Consider the following 18,255-nt stretch of genomic DNA (forward strand, 5'->3'; position numbering starts at 1 on the left):
AACATAGGACATTTATGGAACATACTTCTACAGCTTTTCAACTGTGTGACGCGTCATGTGCTGAGTTAAACTATGTTTATGACTAAAACTTTTTAAACAGGTCACACATGAAAACGGCTTTTCACCAGTGTGAATCATCATGTGCCGAGTTAAAACCGATTTATGCCTAAAAGGTTTTCCACAGGTCACACATGAAAACGGCTTTTCACCTGTGTGAATCATCATGTGCTGAGTTAAATCCTGCTTTCGAATAAAACTTTTTCCACAGGTCACACATGAAAACGGCTTTTCACCAGTGTGAATCATCATGTGCGGAGTTAAATTCTGTTTTTGACTAAAACTTTTTCCACAGTTCACACATGAAAAGACTTTTCACCAGTGTAAATCATCATGTGCTGAGTTAAATCCTGTTTTCGAATAAAACTTTTTCCACAGGTCACACATGAAAATGGCTTTTCACCAGTGTGAATCCTAATGTGCTGAGTTAAAGCATATTTATGCCTAAAACTTTTTCCACAGGTCACGCATGAAAATGACTTTTCACCAGTATGAATCATCATGTGCTTACTTAAATCCTGTTTTCGAAGAAAACTTTTTCCACAGGTCACACATGAAAACGGCATTTCACCTGTGTGAATCATCATGTGCTCAGTTAAATTGTATTTTCCACTGAAACTTTTTCCACAGCTCACACAAGAAAACGGCTTTTCACCAGTGTGAATCATCATGTGCTTAGTTAAACATGTTTTTGAATAAAACCTTTCCCACAGGTCACACATGTAAACTGCTTTTCACCAGTGTGAATCATCATGTGCCGAGTTAAATGATGTTTGTGAAAAAAACTTTTTCCACAGGTCACACATGAAAACGGCTTTTCACCAGTGTGGATCATCATGTGCCTAGTTAAAACATGTTTTCGAATAAAACTTTTCCCACAGGTCACACATGTAAACTGCTTTTCACCCGTATGAGTTCTCATATGAGCATCAAAAACAGATTTGAAAGTCAAACACTTTTTACTAATGACACATGAGAAAGGTTTTCTTCTTTCCTGATTTTGGTTCTCAGCTTCAGCAGCTTCCTGGAAGATGACTTGGTTCCTGTTTGGTTCTGATTCAGTGTGGTCTGTTTGCTCATCAACAGGAACCACCATGCAGGTATCAGTCTCCTGTTTTAATTCAATCTGTTCTTCACCCTGACTGCAGTAAACTTCTTTCTCTTCCACTTTTATCTGCTGGTGTTTTAGATCCTCCTGCTCTTCTTTTATCTGATGATCTTCTGGCTCTTCCTGTTCTTGTTTCACCTGCAGAGGTTCCAACTCCTCCTGGTCCAGAGTGGATCTCCTCTCCTGGTAATAAATGTTACACTGCAGGCAATCTGGACAAGAAAACAGATTTAAAAAGCAATCGTTATTTTATTGAAGTAAATGGGAGAAATCGTTCATTGTTTACGACAGAAATGACAAAAATGAAAAAACCCACACCGAAAAATTTAAGAGCGTAGACAGAGAGACAGATCAGGCGACAAATCCAGCTGACAATTGGAGAATTCTCAAATGAACGGATATTAAATTTTTTTATTTATTATAAATTAATAATAGTTGCCAATGTTAATGAAATTTACTAGTAAATATTAACATTTCAAGATATTCCTTAATTTGGAGTTATTACTTTTATTTGGGTTAAAATTTGACTTTAGTTCACTTTATATTTTGGGGTTTATTTACAGAGTTTATTTGTAGGTTAATAATTGTTTAGTTTTTATTGCTTTGTGTTTGTTATTTACTTTTGTAAGTTAGACATTAAGAACTGTGGGTCCATTTTCTGTAAGTATGGGGACTGGTATAGGACCAGCATGCACTGGGTTGGGCCTGTGGGTTTTGACCAGAGCAGGAGGGAAACAATGAAAAGTAGTGATGGTGAGATGCAGCTTCATGAAGCCCTGAGGAACTCCATCCATCTAAAAATTAGCATCAATGCTAAAGAAAGCTGCAATCATATGAGGAGAATGACCAGAATGTTTACTAACATGTACTTGCACCATTCAGTATGATAAAGTAAGTGTATCAGCTGAAATTAGCCAAAATGCTAATGTCAGCATGAATGCTGTCAGTAGCATGTGGGGCATCACTAGCATGTTGTCTGTACTTTACTTACTCCATTCGGTATACTAAACATGGCTAATAAGTAAGAAAATTAGCTAATAGCTTATTTAAGCTAAAAGACTAATGCAGCAAAGATATTAGCAAAGATAATGCAGGCTAACATTATTTCACTGCCGATGGTAGTGCACTAACCTTAGACGAATATTAAGGCTTTTATTTTGAAATCTTCAGTAAGCTTCATATTAAATGGCCATACTAATTCAATGTGTATTCAATGTGAATGCTGTCAGTAGCATGTGGGGCATCACTATTCAGAGATGCAATGAGTTTATAGCAGTTGTTTCACCATGTCTGTAGTTCTGACATTCTGCCATCACTGTGGTTCTAAAGAGCAGCTCAGAGAGGCAGACAAAATTCTGTCTATTTTGAGTCTAAGCAGCAGTTATTTTGAGGTGTAGAACAATAGGTGCCTGCCATGCAATGCATAGAGATTGCATCCCTATGCATTGCTATGGGCAGGCCCCAAATAGGCGACGTGAAAACAACATGAAGCTTTACAATGAATAAACAAGTAAAAGATGTTTGTGATTCTGATACATAAATTCTGATGAATCTGGTTGTATGAAACAATGGCTGGATCCAAAAGAAAACTAGAAACAAATAGAAAAGAGGGTTGTGATTGGCTTGTTACTCGCTATGTCACCAGGGACAACGATTGATTACTAAAAAATAAAAACTTTAACTGCTCAGGTTTAGGTGAGTTCTCTGTCTTACCCGCTTCATTACTCAACACATCACTAATGTAAAGTTTGATCTTTGTTATTTGCTTGTCAAACTGGAAAAAATAAACTATAAAAGCAATCTTCAAGCTTTTTGGACATTGAACTTCTTTTACCTTCGTACGAAGCATCACCTCAGTGCAGCAGTGGCTTGTTGACTGAACTTTTATAGGATGTTTGGTTTGACAAACAATCGCCACTACAATTTATTTATTACAAATTATTACATTTTACAGCTACTAACACACTATTATTGTTTCATGCTGTCTGCTTTACTAACCTTGCGCTGCATTGTTCACATTTCTCCTGTTTTCAAAAGTAAGTTTGATTAGTTAAAGGAGGAAAAGCCATAAAAGGTCATTTTATTTCTACATCAATAAGCCATTTTCACAGCGTAATTGTGATTCCTGCGTTCATTTACCGGTTAACAAAACATTTATACGGGAAAAGAACATTTACTAAAATGATCCTCATACAGAAAGGTGCAGACATTTAGACCTTAACCTGCATCCAAACGCTGCTGGTTCCTACCTATTCGGTGTAAGATTATCTGGGGCCTCCGGGAGAAATCCAGCAGTCTGCGATGATCATCCATCTCTTCCTCCGACTTGACGATGATTTCTTTAAACTCTGTGAATGTTTCTTCAGCAGCAGTTAACGGCTCGTTGATAAACTCGTTTAGAGAAACAGTCGAACATTCAACCAAACAGACCATGCGCCATTTTCTTTGTCTTCTTCTTCTTTGGGATTTTATGACTGTCGTTTATTCATGTCATTGCATTACCGCCACCTGGTGGATCTTACGATCATCTAAAGATTTCTCATACAGTGCCAGTTCTCTTTGAAAGACGTAAAATCTTTTCTTCCACTTTATCTAAATAAATCAAATACAATATTAGTATTCCAGTTTTCCACAAATCCAAAGTTAATATTGTCTTCTGATTCGTATCTCCTACATCCCGCAACATGTTTCACAGTTTCTTCACTCCACCAGATCAGAACCTTTCCTATAGTTTCCGTATATCCACAATGATCGCTGCTGCTTTGTTCGGAGTTACCGCTGGTTCCGCTCATCCTGTGGCTTATTGAGAGCCGATCAGCACCGGCTTGTTCATTTAACCCTCCTGTTATGTTCGTTTCTAGGGTACAGCAAAAATGTTCTTGGGTCAATTTGAACCTGGGAGTGTTTAATCATGCTATAGTGTCAGAAACCAAAATAAATCCTCCAAAACATATTTATATCTGATTATTAACCCCAATACTAATAATTTCAATCAATATTTGTGCAATGGTGTTTTTTTATTTCTCAGCAATTAAGGATCAATAACATCAACCCACTCATTTACTCATTTGGACATAAAAAATGGAATTTACATTTTTTTTATGTCCACTGAAAAAAAACCTAGACACAGAAAAACTATAATTTCCTTGAAATTGATCTTTGGTGAAACATTTTATATTACACTTTTTTTTTTTAATGGGTGGTCTTTATAATTGAATTTGAGACACACATACTGTTCTTAGTCAAATTGTCCCGCTGATTAAAATCAAGAGAAATGAGTCATGCAGAGAATATTTATGTTTTCCTCCCCTTCTGCTGAGTGTCACTCAGTGTGGGTGGAGTTTATCCACGGGAACAGAAAAGATTCCCATCAAAAGTTGTGTGAATGTAGTGGTTATAAAACTGTTTTAGACAACCAAAAGGGAAAACAAGATCTAGTGATCTGCGATCGATTATTTTGGTCTTTCAAGTTCAGTGCTACAGACAGATACAGTAAAAGGTAGCCTAAGTTTAATGAAGTTTAAAACAATGTATTTTTCTTTAATGTTACTTTTCCGGCTATGTTTGGTTATATTTCTTGAAAAGTTCAACCTTTTAGATTTTAAGTTATGAGGGTTTAATCATTCGGGTTTCGATTGGTTTTGTCTGATCGGATGTAGGGGAACGCGACGCTTCTGCTCCTCCATTACATCACTGGAGACGAAAGCAGTGACATCGTGTCCGTGTTTTCATTATTCCCCTACTGATAGAGTTCTTACTCATAAGGGGCGTAACATGAACACCTGCTTTCTCGCAGTTTCCTAGTGAAGTAAAGAGAGTAGTGAGAAAGTGGGCTTGTGTGAGTGGCGGTGTGCAGGTATGTGTGTGGGGTGGTGTGTGTGTGTGTGTGTGTGTGGTGAAATATGGTTCATAGCTGCAAGGAAACATATAGAATTGGACATTTTTTAAAATCTTATCTTGCACTTTAACCTGACTACCAGGTCAAATTGACCCGAACAGTACCTATGTAAAAGTAGACGTAGGGGTTGGTACAAATGTGTAAAATGAATTGATTTTCAATTTATATGTAGAGTGCACCTATTAAGACAAATAGAAAAAGTTTCATGCAAAAAAAATACTTGCAACTATTAAAAAAAAAAAAATTAAACTTTAAAACGGGTCAATTTGACCTGGAACTTAACAGGAGGGTTAAATGTGCGGTGCTGGTGGTCGAGTGTGAAGGACTTTTAACGGGTTTTTCTACTTGAATTTTCTACTGGTATTTTAATAATAGTTTGTATTTATTTCTTTGTTAGCTCTCAGGATTGAAGGTGGTGCGTTTGGCCCAGATGGTGGCGCCCCCTGTTACTGTGGCTGTCCCGTGATCAACATAAATCGATGGAGGGAAATCCAACGAGTGTTTGTGACGTCACGGTGTTTGGTGATTCTTTGCTCGGTTCTTTGATTCTTTGCCAGGTGGCGTTGTTGGCAACAAACTAAATAATTGTGTATTTTTATCATCGATTGCCTCACTAATATTTATTTAGCTAATGTTAGCTTATACACTCTTTCTTCTGCACTAGATGGGTTAAATGCTATTACTCTCTTTAATACTGAAATTATTCAATATGACCTTATACTTTACCTTTGCAAGCATTTCTGTGCAACATTTAAAGTTTTAAGCAGGGTTGTTGGTACTGGTTTTAAGTTATTCAGTTTAGCTGACAGGTTTGCACTTTTTAACTTTTTCCTGCTGCTTCTACTCATTTTATTTCAGCAAGTGTTCTGCAGTTGAACTCAAATGTTTCTACAATTTTCAGCAGTAACATTCAGCACTAACACGACATTTTCACAGGAAAGGCAAATGTTCTACTAACTTTCTAAGACACTAATAATATATCTATGTGTGGAGGTTAAATTAGTTCCAGCATTAGAAACATGGTGATCTATAATAGAAAACAGCTGCAGCAGAACAGAGAAAAATATAACTAAGACAAAAGACACAACAAATTATTGAAGAAAATATTCAACCATATTTTCTACAATCAAGAACAATCAATGTATGAAAACCAGGTTGTACCAGGTTAGGATTGGCTTTTTTACTTATCACTTGGCGGCTGGGATGTTTATGGACCTGTGAGGGGCTGCTTCCTTATTCACAGTTGGTGCGTTGGCTTTTCTGTAGCATCCTTCCTACTGGTGGTGTAGTCGGCAAGGTGAGAGGCTTGTGTTTTTGGCTTATTTGTGTATGAAGTGGTGAAAGTGCTTGTGTTGGCTGGTGTTTGCATTTTGATTGGCCCCTTTTTTTGGGTCTGGTATCGTTTGCTGTCTGTCTGTCTTGGTGTTGGTATGGGGTGTGATTTATTGCTTTGCTAGCCTATTTGTGGCCTCAGCCTGGTGCTGGGCTGGGATTCAGGGCTGTGGTGGTATTCTGTTCTGGATATTGCGCTGAGCTGGCTGGTCGGTCCATTTCTTGGGTTGGGGTTCTTTCAGTCAACCGGTGCGCTGTATGTCTGCTGGACCTTTTTCATTGGGACTAGGTGGATCCTTTGGTTGGCAGGCTGGGTTTGTGAATTGGGATAAGGGTTTGGTTTGAATGATTCCTAAGCTGGTGGTCCTGGTTCTGGTTGGATCTCTGTGTATGAGAAATGCAAGTGGGTGTATGGCGTCCATTTTTGTTTTGTTTAGTTTGACATTATCTACATGGGTTTGAATGTCTGGGTGTACACATGAGAATGGGAACATGTGATCTTGTCTCTGTGTGCCTGGTCTGTCTGTCAAGTTTGGTCTCTGGCTCCCTCCTCTCTGTGATCACCTTTATATCAAGTTGGGTGAGAGGAGGGGGCCCCTATAAAACTTTTTTCTCACCTTTCTTTTCTCTCCCGCTTTCTTCTCCGTCTCATTACAATTTAATAAAACCCAAAGCAGTTTCTAATAAAGTTTCATGTAATTATATCAGGGGGAAGCCATAATGGTCCACTTGTGCAAGTCTTTAGGGCTTAACCTTGGTACTCGACAATGCTGAGTGTCACACTGTCAGACAGGACAAGTTTAATACAAAACACAACAAAAAGACAAAATGCAAGTGTTTAGTCAATGGTAAATGTATGTATAGCGATTTATCTAGTGCAGAGGATGCCAAAGTGCTTTACATGCTGATGGTGGTAAGCTACATTGTAGCCCAGCTGCCCTAGGGCAGACTGACAGAAGCTGCTACACAATGGGCGCCATCGGACTTCTGACTAACAGCAGGCAAGGCAGGTTTGGTGCCTTGCTCAAGGACTCAACAACTGAGATGGATGTGTGTAGCGCCTTTCTCAACTGAGCAGATCTGACTGCGAGGTGTAGTGTTAACCAGGTTGTATAATCAGAAGTAGGTACGGCACGGAGTCATGAGTGGGGTGAATAATTAATACAACTGATACAAAAAAGTAAAGTTTGTTAATATTGCTATTTATTGCAGTGGCAATAATAATAATAATAATAATAATAATAATACCAAAACAAAACAATAAATTTCCAAAAACAGAAGGGGAAAAAAACAAACCAACAAAAACAATTATAATAATAATCAGTGATACTTCAAACGTAATAGAGTCCACAATAGATCCAAGAACAAAAAGAGAATAATTATGTTCCCTTTTCAATACTCAAGAGTTTAGTTCGTTTCTGTAGGGAAAGTGTAGTTCCGTTTTCCTACCACCAGATGGTGGGTGGGTAGCTCGCCATCTTCCGTCATCAAGTGAGTCAATGCAAGGGGAAGGGGGAAAAACCTGACCTAAAAGGCCAGATAACACACATTAAGTTCATATATAAACATTATATTTATAAAACTAAATGGAAGAGACAACGAAACATTAAATATGTACTTGCTATATTTTAACAACTTCATAGAAAAAATAAAAAGAAAGGAGAAGATAAAAAGAAAAATTTAAATCCTTTTTTTTTTTTAAAAAGCGCACTTCATAATTCAAGTTCAAAATTGCCTAGATAATATAATTAGCAGTCGTTACAAACAACCAATATTGAATCAAATCAATCAACTTACAAATGTGATTGATCAAAGTAGCTACAAACTAAATCATATTAGGTACCAAATTTCATCGCTGCACCAACATGGAATGCAACACCAATAAAGAAATCATGGAAAAAATAATCAAATCTAAAGTTGAAAGGTAAACCCTTAAATATTAAAGGTGTGGTCTTTAATTCGGCTGCAACAGTGTGATTCTTCATTAAGTAAGTAATTAATAAGTAGACTAAACTGATGTGGGCCACTGATTGTCGATGGATCAGAGCTAATGCTAATGCTAACTGGCGCAGCAGAGCGAAAATAACGCCCTATTATCTACTCACCGTCGAGTAACGGATTATCTGATGAGGTGGATGCAATGATAACTTGCTCAGATCAGGAAGGTTCACCAGCTGTCAATGGATCACAACCTGGCGAGTGATTCAACAGGAGGGAAATATTAGCGGCGCTATCATTGCAAATACTATACAACGTCAAGTCAGATGGTATTTAACAACTCACCGCAATCTTCAAGTTTTAGAGATTAAATGAGTGAGTCGATTCAGAAACTCCAGGTTGTTTTACAAACAACCAACAGTGAGTAGCAGCAAGGTGGGGAAGAAAAAAACAACCCGGAAGCACACATGACAATCAACTTAAAGGGAAGGTGATTGGGTCATGGCGGACACCTGGGTTACATGTGGGAAGTTTGAACCGGCAACCCATCAGTTACAGGAACCACAGTGGCTACAACCAGTATAGCTGTAGTACCACCATCTACTGGGTTCAAGGATAAGGCACAACATACACTAAAGGAAAACTCAAAACTTTTAATGTTAAATGAAATGTTACACGTTTATTTCTTTCTAAAATACATTATAATAAAATTAGTTTCATCATTAAAATACAGTAATCTGAATGCTGCAGCAGAACAGATTAAAATATTACAGCTAAACAAGAGAAAAAAGCAAAATATTAAAAATAATTACATGTACTTTGTGCAATCAATGCATGAAAATTAGTCTGTGGTGAATTTTGCATTTTTTTAAAGTACAAATGATTTTTTTTTATTTGAGTATTTTAATTAGGTAGAGTAAAACTGGTTAACATAATTTGAAAGAAATGAAATCAGATTCAATCTCATTTTACATTAAAGACAAAATTAACACAAATACTGTTTTGTAGATTTTTTTAAAAACACTCAACCATTATATACATTCTATTGTTGATTTAAAAAACTACAAAATAAACCCCACTCACTCTCTATGGTACAGAATAATACAAATCAATCCCTCAAGTCCAATCATGGGAGAATGTTCTGGAAGGGAGTCCATGTCCGGTCAAACTCTGTTAATGCATGAAATAGTCAGTGGGCCCCCAAGCCTCTTCATCTATCAGCATCAGTACTGGCACTCCTCAGGGCTGTGTGCTGAGCCCTCTGCTCTTCACGTTGTACACACACAACATACAGTTTGACATAAACAGTAAGTTAATACAATAACATACAGTTCATCATTATTGTTTATTGATACAGAATATACCAGAAAAATAAAACATCAATGAAGGAAAATGTGTCATGGTTGAACATCTCTAAGTATCCAAATGTGAAGATCAAAATGATCACATTTAACAAATACAACACAGGACATTTATGGAACATAATTCTACAGCTTTTCAACTGTGTGACGCGTCATGTGCTGAGTTAAACTATTTTTATGACTAAAACTTTTTAAACAGGTCACACATGAAAACGGCTTTTCACCAGTGTGAATCATCATGTGCCGAATTAAATTTTGTTTTTGACTAAAACTTTTTCCACAATTTCCACATGAAAACGGCTTTTCACCCGTGTGAATCATCATGTGCTGAGTTAAATCCTGTTTTCGAATAAAACTTTTTCCACAGTCACACATGAAACGGCTTTTCACCAGTGTGAATCATCATGTGCTGAGTTAAAGCCAGTTTATAACCAAAACTTTTTCCACAGGTCACACATGAAACAGCTTTTCACCAGTGTGAATCATCATGTGCCGAGTTAAACCCGGTTTTTGACGAAAGCTTTTTCCACAATTCACACATGAAAACGACTTTTCACCAGTGTGAATCATCATGTGCTGAGTTAAACCCGGTTTTTGACGAAAGCTTTTTCCACAATTCATACATGAAAATGGCTTTTCACCAGTGTGAATCATCATATGCTTAGTTAACTCATCTTTTCGACTAAATCTCTTTCCACAGTTCACACATGAAAACGGCTTTTCACCATGTGAATCATCATGTGCTGAGTTAAAGCCTGTTTTTGACTAAAACTTTTTCCACAGTTAACACATGAAAACGGCTTTTCACCAGTGTGAATCATCATATGCTTAGTTAAATGCTGTTTGTGACTAAAACATTTTCCACAATTCACACATGTAAACGGCTTTTCACCAGTGTGAATCATCATGTGCTGAGTTAAAGCCAGTTTATAACCAAAACGTTTTCCACAGGTCACACATGAAAACGGCTTTTCACCAGTGTGAATCCTCATGTGCCGAATTAAATGTTGTTTTTGACAAAACTTTTTCCACAATTTCCACATGAAAACGGCTTTTCACCAGTGTGAATTCTCATGTGCTGAGTTAAATCCTGTTTTCGAATAAAACTTTTTCCACAGGTCACACATGAAAACGGCTTTTCACCAGTGTGAATCATCATGTGCTGAGTTAAATCCTGTTTTAGACTAAATCTCTTTCCACAGTTCACACATGAAAACGGCTTTTCACCAGTGTGAATCATCATGTGCTGAGTTAAAGCCAGTTTATAACCAAAACATTTTCCACAGGTCACACATGAAAACAGCTTTTCACCAGTGTGAATCCTCATGTGCCGAGTTAAACCCGGTTTTTGACTAAAGCTTTTTCCACAGTTAACACATGAAAACGGCTTTTCACCAGTGTGAATCATCATATGCTTAGTTAAATGCTTTGTGTGACTAAAACATTTTCCACAATTCACACATGTAAACGGCTTTTCACCAGTGTGAATTCTCATGTGCTGAGTAAAATCCTGTTTTCGACTAAATCTCTGTCCAGGCCACACATGAAAACGGCTTTTCACCAGTGTGAATCATCATGTGCTGAGTTAAAGCCAGTTTATAACCAAAACCTTTTCCACAGGTCACACATGAAAACAGCTTTTCACCCGTATGAGTTCTCATATGAGCATCAAAAACAGATTTTGAAGTCAAACGCTTTTTACAGATGACACATGAGAAAGGTTTTCTTCTTTCCTGATTTTGGTTCTCAGCTTCAGCAGCTTCCTGGAAGATGACTTGGTTCCTGTTTGGTTCTGATTCAGTGTGGTCTGTTTGCTCATCAACAGGAACCACCATGCAGGTATCAGTCTCCTGTTTTAATTCAATCTGTTCTTCACCCTGACTGCAGTAAACTTCTTTCTCTTCCACTTTTATCTGCTGGTGTTTTAGATCCTCCTGCTCTTCTTTTATCTGATGATCTTCAGGCTCTTCCTGTTCTTGTTTCACCTGCAGAGGTTCTAACTCCTCCTGGTCCGGAGTGGATCTCCTCTCCAGGTTATAAACGTTACACTTCAGGAAATCTGGACAAGAAAACAGAGAAAGTAATTGCTACCTTTTCTGAAATAAATACGAGTAATTGTTCATCTTTCAAGACAGAAATGAATAAAAAAAACCAATTGATAATTCAAGAGCGTAGACAGAGAGACAGATCAGTCGATATATCCAGCTGACATTTGGGGAATTCTCAAATTAACGGATATGAAAAAAAATATTTTATTACAAAAATTGTAGTAGGGATTATTAATATTTACCTGCAAATTGTATTATTTCAAGATACTATTTATTTTTATTACTTTAAATTATATTGAAATTTTACTTTAGTTCACTTTATATCTTTGGTTTATTTATAACCATGAGTTTATTTGTAGGTTAATAGCTGTTTAGTTTTTGTTACTTTATTATTAACTTTTCTAAGTTAGACATTAAGAACTGTGGGACAATTTTCTGTAAGTATAGGGACTGGTATAGGACCAGCATGCACTGGGTTGGGCCTGTGGGTTTTGACCAGAGCAGGAGAGGAACAATGAAAAGTAGTGATGGTGAGATGCAGCTTCATGAAGCCCTGAGGAACTCCATCCAATCATTCGACTCATGAGCCGATGCACCGCGGTGCTTCATTTGCTCTACTGTGACATCAACTGGACAATATATGTAAAATAGGCAACGTGAAAACAACATGAAGCTTTACAATGAATAAACAAGTTTAAAATGTTTGTGATTCTGATACATAAATTCTGATTAATCTGGTTGTATGAAACAATGGCTGGATCCAAAAGAAAACTAGAAACAAATAGAAAAGAGGGTTGTGATTGGCTTGTTACTCGCTATGTCACCAGGGACAACGATTTATTACTAAAAATAAAAACTTTAACTGCTCAGGTTTAGGTGAGTTCTCTGTCTTACCCGCTTCATTACTCAACACATCACTAATGAAAAGTTTGATCTTTGTTATTTGCTTGTCAAACAGGAAAAAATAAACTATAAAAGCAATTTTCAAGTTGTTTGGACATTGAACATCTTTTATTTATGTAACTGTTTGGTGTATTAGTTGAAAACGGCGTAAACATAAAGAAACTGTAAATTCCCACTCATATTGGGCCCATGAATGCACCTTTGCCCATAGTCATTGTGCCCCTTTTCCCCATAGACTACGTCCATCTGCCCCCGTCCCGGTTGTGGCGCGCCGGAGTCGGTGAGGCCCCTGCTGTGGGAGTGCAGCGCTGCTGTGGACCTGTGGGCGAAGGCCGGCTCCTTGCAATTCCCACACTTGCCAGCAAGGGAGGTCCTTCATGTACAGCTAGTGCTGTACGGGGTGAGCCAGCTGAAAATGACTAAAAAAGACTTCGATGAGAGGTGGCTCACCCCAGCCACCATCAAAGACGCCACTTGGACCTCCAGAAACTTGCTGGTGAGCGGGCGCAGGCAGATGCCCCCCGTGGCTATGATCCGGATGGCAGCAGCAAAAAGAGGAACACCAAGGGCTGCAGGTGGCGCGCCAAGGACACAGCCACCAAGAAGAATCGCCTGCGCCTCCGTGGACGAAGGAGCCGGTGCTCCACGAGTAGAGGTCCAAGCAGCGGCGGCCTGGCTCTCCGGTTGAGGCAGGAGGGAAGGAGCTTCAGGGCAGGTTTCCCCTCTGAGCACCAGCACTGTTTGGAAGGTCGAGACGGCTCCGGACTTTGGAAGGAGTCACCCCGGTCCTGCTCAACTTTTAACACACAGAGATTTTATGTTTTATAATTCTTGTTCTTAGCTTTTAGCCTAAATTGATGAATTTGTAAGTTTTTAGAAATTTCTGAATAATTGCAACAATGTAATGTTTTTAAATGTTTACAGTAACAATAAAATTTTTCGAAAGAAAAAAAGAAAAAAAAAATCAGCGCATTTATCAATCATAACTCGCTAAATACTAAACAGATATTCACCAATTTTTCTGTAAACCTTATTAAAAGGTTAGCAACATTTACAAGGAAATTATTTTTAAATGCATTAAACTACACATATTTATGGACATGCGTATATACATAATATCTATATAGGTTTTATTCATGTTTTCCAGCTGAGGAGGAGCTTAAGAGAGATTCAGCAGCTGAGATTCATCAGTGCAGTGAATCCGTCTCTCCTTAAAGACATTCCCCACTTCTTCCTCACATGGTCTTTATGAAACCTTCAAAACTAAAACAGGAGCTATTTTACTTTAGACAGAGTGAAAGAATTTAATATAAATAAGAGTCTTTGCCACCTTGTGTGGAATAATCTAAATCAATGTTAGGGAAAGAGATCCAAAAAGTGGTGAAATCAACCTTTATTGAAGTTTAACTAATTAGAAAAAGGTTTCACAAATCCCAACAAGGTTCTGAATATTCTGCTGTTAGAGCAGAATAATCCAGTTCAGGTCTTAAGACTCCAGGTGTTGTAGTTTTTAAACTAGAATCGAATAAGATGCGGAAGCTAGTGAAAAATTAGGTGGAATAACCCTTTAGCCATTTCCCGAATCGGAAACCAAATTCAGCTTCGTGTATATGAGCCATTTTCACAGCGTAATTCTGATTCTGCGTTCATTTACCGTTAAAAAACATTTATACGGGAAAAGAACATTTACTAAAATGATCCTCATACAGAAAGGTGCAGACATTTAGACCTTAACCTGCATCCAAACGCTGGTGGTTCCTACCTATTCGGTGTAAGATTATCTGGGGCCTCCGGGAGAAATCCAGCAGTCTGCGATGATCATCCATCTCTTCCTCCGACTTGACGATGATTTCTTTAAACTCTGTGAATGTTTCTTCAGCAGCAGTTAACGGCTCGTTGATAAACTCGTTTAGAGAAACAGTCGAACATTCAACCAAACAGACCATGCGCCATTTTCTTTGTCTTCTTCTTCTTCTTCTTTGGGATTTTATGACTGTCGTTCATTCATGTCTTCTTCTTCTTCTTGTTTTTTTTTATGGCGGTTGGCAAACAACTTTTAGGTGCATTACCGCCACCTTCTAGACTGGAGTATGGATCAGATGTAAAGTCACTATAATCTTCCCATAATACCTGTTCTCCTTAGAAAATTAAAAATACTATTAAAAACTACGTCCCCCGATGATCTTTGAAGCAAACTTCTAATATCTAATTTATTTTTATTCCTATTTAAATTTCTAATTAACTCCTCCCTTTCTCGAACATACTTACTACATTCTAAAAAAAATGTTGTATTGTTTCTAATTTCCCACAATAACTACAGAAACCTGTATCATGTTTATTTATTATTTTAAGAGTACTGTTTAAACCTGTATGTCCAAACCTTAATCTAGATATAATATCTTCTTCTTTTTTATTCCTGCTACATTTCCTATATTCTCCAACTTTTCTTTGGATGCTATAATAAAATCTGGCATTGCTTCCTTTATCCCACTGTTCCTGCCATTTATCCTTAATATACATTTTACTAATATTTTTAACCTCATTTTTACTCATTTTAATTTTTAAATCAACAATACACTTTTTTGCTGCATTCTTAGCAAAATTATCTGCCAGCTCATTCCCTATTACTCCAATGTGAGCAGGAACCCAAACTAATTTGACCAGAGATCCATAACTTTTAATCCTAAACATTAACTGATTAATATCAACTATAATATCTTGCCTTGACTGAATTTTGTTCTACAATACTTACTAATGCACTACTTGAATCTGAACAGATTACAACCGCTCTCTCTCTTGTTTCCTCAACCCATTCTAGAGCCATTAAAATAGCCATTAGTTCACCTGTGTATACTGTCAATTTGTCTGCTATTCTTTTATTTCTCATAATATCTAATTCCGGAATTATAAAAGCTATTCCTATATTATTATTTGACATTTTAGAGGCATCTGTATATATTTCTATATATTCCGCATATTCATTTCCAATATAATTTTCCACCTCTTTCTTTTCTAATTGTTTTCCTTTTTCCAGTAAACTTAAATCAACTTCCGCTATCTCAATTATCCATGGTGGGATAACAGGAAGAACAATCACAGGACTAATTAAACTATGATTTATTCCTATATCTCTTATTTCATTTTTTATAAACCATCCAAAACTATTTATTTGCTTTTTTTTTTTTCTTGACAAGATTGTAACATAATATATGGAGGATAACTTTCTTTATGTCCTTTAATATTTGCCCAGTAAGTTATTGCTAATTGTTTCCTTCTGAGCTCCAACGGCATCTCACCCATCTCAACTTGTAGAGCTGAACATGAGTCTTCCATGTAAGTTTTTTATCAAACCAGAATCCTAAATATTTTATTTGATCTATCCTTTCAATAACATTCTCATATAATTTCAGACTTGTAATAATATTTAACTTTCTATTTGTAAAAACAACAACTTTAGATTTAGATATTGAGATTCTAAATCCCCATTCTAAAGCCCAAGCTTCTACACTATGTAATGCCTCTTGTAGTTTCCTATTTACAAATTCAATATTTCTTCCCCTCTTCCAGATAAGGCCATCATCTGCAAATAATGAAACACCAAAAGATTTATCTATATTATTAAAAATATCATTAATCATTATAATAAATAACATAGGACTTATTATACTACCTTGGGGAGTGCCATTTTCGATTTGATGCCTTGAACTTAAAACGCCACCTACCTTTACTTTTATATTTCTTTCCGTTAAAATTTTTTAATCCATCTATATATTCTGCCCCTTATCCCCATTTGTTTTATTTTAATTAACAATCCTTCTTTCCATACCATATCATAAGCTTTTTCTATATCTAAAAAAATTGCTATTAGACTCTCCTTATTAATCTGAGCCCGTCTAATTTCATATTCCAGACATAATGCAGAATCTATTGTACTTCTACCTTTTCTAAAACCAAATTGATAGATTTAATCTTTTCTTTCAACTCTAAATAATTAATCTATTATTTACCATTTTTTTCCATAATCTTACAATACATGATGTTAAAGCTATTGGCCTGTAACTCTCAGCTGAGTGAGGATCTTACCAGGTTTACAAATAGGTATAACAATTGCTTCTTTACACTTGTCAGGTAATATTCCCTTCCTTCCATACCTTATTATATAATTCTAAATAATATTTTTTTACTCATTCACTAAGATTACTAGCATACTGTAACTAATTTGATCATTCCCAGGAGTTGATTTACTGGAATTCTTCAATGCTTTATTCAACTCTATTAAAGAAACATTTATATTAATAAGGTCCTCATTATCTTCATCATTATACAGTAATTCATTTTGATTCTGCAATGTAATTTCACGTCCTTTTTTTTCTTTACTGTTTAGATTTCCGTGCTATGTATCTTTGTAAATACTCTTGCTAATAATTCTGCTTTACTTTTACTATCTACTATAATTTTATCATCCTCTTTTACTACTGGAAAGAAATATTCTCTTGATTTACCGGACATTTTTTTATAGTATTCCAAACCTTATCTAATTGCAGTATTTCTCCCTAAGGACTCACAATATTTCCTCCAATAATCCCTTTTAGCATTTCTTATAATTTTCCTGACTTCTGCCTGTCTCCTTTTGTAATTTATTAAATTTTGGAACAAATAATTTTTTAAAGACTTTTAAAAGCCTTATTCCGCATTTTAATTGCTCCTGAACATTCTTATGTTCCACCAAGGAACTATTCTCTTTTTTTTTTTGTACCATTACTTCTAGGAATGGCTATTTTTGCTGCGTTAATAATGCTTTTACTAATTTCTAAATTCAATTCATCTTTATTGGTTTACTTGTATCTATATTTACCATATTAATCTCATTTATTATTCTAAATTTTTCCCAATTTGCATCCCCAAATCTCCATTTCCCTCACTTTTTATCTGGTTTTCCTCTATAATCAATTTCTACCTCAACAAAAATTGGATAATGATCACTTCCTATTGTACTTTTTTTGCATATTCTCCAGCTGGCAATTTTCCGCAAAAGATTGCGACACCAAAGTCAGATCAATAACTGATTCTTTTCCCTCTGATCAAATCCACCCGAGTGCCTACACCATTATTTAACACTACCAATTCTTTTTCTTCAATCACTTCTTCTAAAACTCCTCCATTATAATCATCTTGCTCTCCCCATAAAGTACTGTGTGCATTAAAATCCCCACACCAAATTATCTTCCCCTCTCCAATGTCTTAGGATTGTTTCAAGTTTTAATTTTTCTAATTTTTTACAAGGATTATAATAATTTATTATTTTGATATTTCCATTATTTGTTCCAATTTCTACAGCAATAATTTCTAGGTCTGTTATTATTTGAAGCTGAATGAATTTAATATTTTCTTTATAAATATGGCACATCCTCCTCCATTCCCATTTATTCTATCTTTACGTAAAACTGAGTAACCATGAATATTAAATTGCAGTGATGATTTAAGCCATGTTTTCTTGAATACATATTATGTCTGGTTTTGTATTTAAATTTGTTTATGAAACCTTTAAATTCCTGTCCATTAGCTATAAACTTCGAGCGTTCCATTGTAGAATTTGAATTATGCAACAAT

The 18,255-nt window shown here is 36.2% G+C and overlaps 3 long non-coding RNA genes and 1 pseudogene across 3 annotated transcripts; all 4 read right to left on the reverse strand.

Moving 5' to 3' along the window:
• The window catches only part of LOC114155830 (gastrula zinc finger protein XlCGF57.1-like), an 18,016-nt pseudogene extending 17,384 nt beyond the window's left edge, over positions 1 to 632 (reverse strand).
• A 615-nt stretch (positions 633 to 1,247) lies between these two features.
• On the reverse strand, positions 1,248 to 3,489 carry LOC114155833 (uncharacterized). The gene is made up of 2 exons (XR_003597829.1): positions 3,415 to 3,489; positions 1,248 to 1,377 (listed from the first exon to the last, which is right to left on the reverse strand). It is a non-coding gene; the product is annotated as an uncharacterized LOC114155833 (long non-coding RNA).
• Positions 3,490 to 7,054: 3,565 nt separating this feature from the next.
• On the reverse strand, positions 7,055 to 8,713 carry LOC114155848 (uncharacterized). Its single transcript, XR_003597844.1, has 3 exons — positions 8,679 to 8,713; positions 8,501 to 8,587; positions 7,055 to 7,922 (listed from the first exon to the last, which is right to left on the reverse strand). It is a non-coding gene; the product is annotated as an uncharacterized LOC114155848 (long non-coding RNA).
• A 2,880-nt stretch (positions 8,714 to 11,593) lies between these two features.
• On the reverse strand, positions 11,594 to 14,466 carry LOC114155835 (uncharacterized). Its single transcript, XR_003597831.1, has 2 exons — positions 14,408 to 14,466; positions 11,594 to 11,753 (listed from the first exon to the last, which is right to left on the reverse strand). It is a non-coding gene; the product is annotated as an uncharacterized LOC114155835 (long non-coding RNA).
• Between the last annotated feature and the right edge of the window lie 3,789 nt (positions 14,467 to 18,255).

This window comes from Xiphophorus couchianus, chromosome 13 (assembly GCF_001444195.1).
Source record: "Xiphophorus couchianus chromosome 13, X_couchianus-1.0, whole genome shotgun sequence".
Classification (NCBI taxonomy): domain Eukaryota; kingdom Metazoa; phylum Chordata; class Actinopteri; order Cyprinodontiformes; family Poeciliidae; genus Xiphophorus; species Xiphophorus couchianus.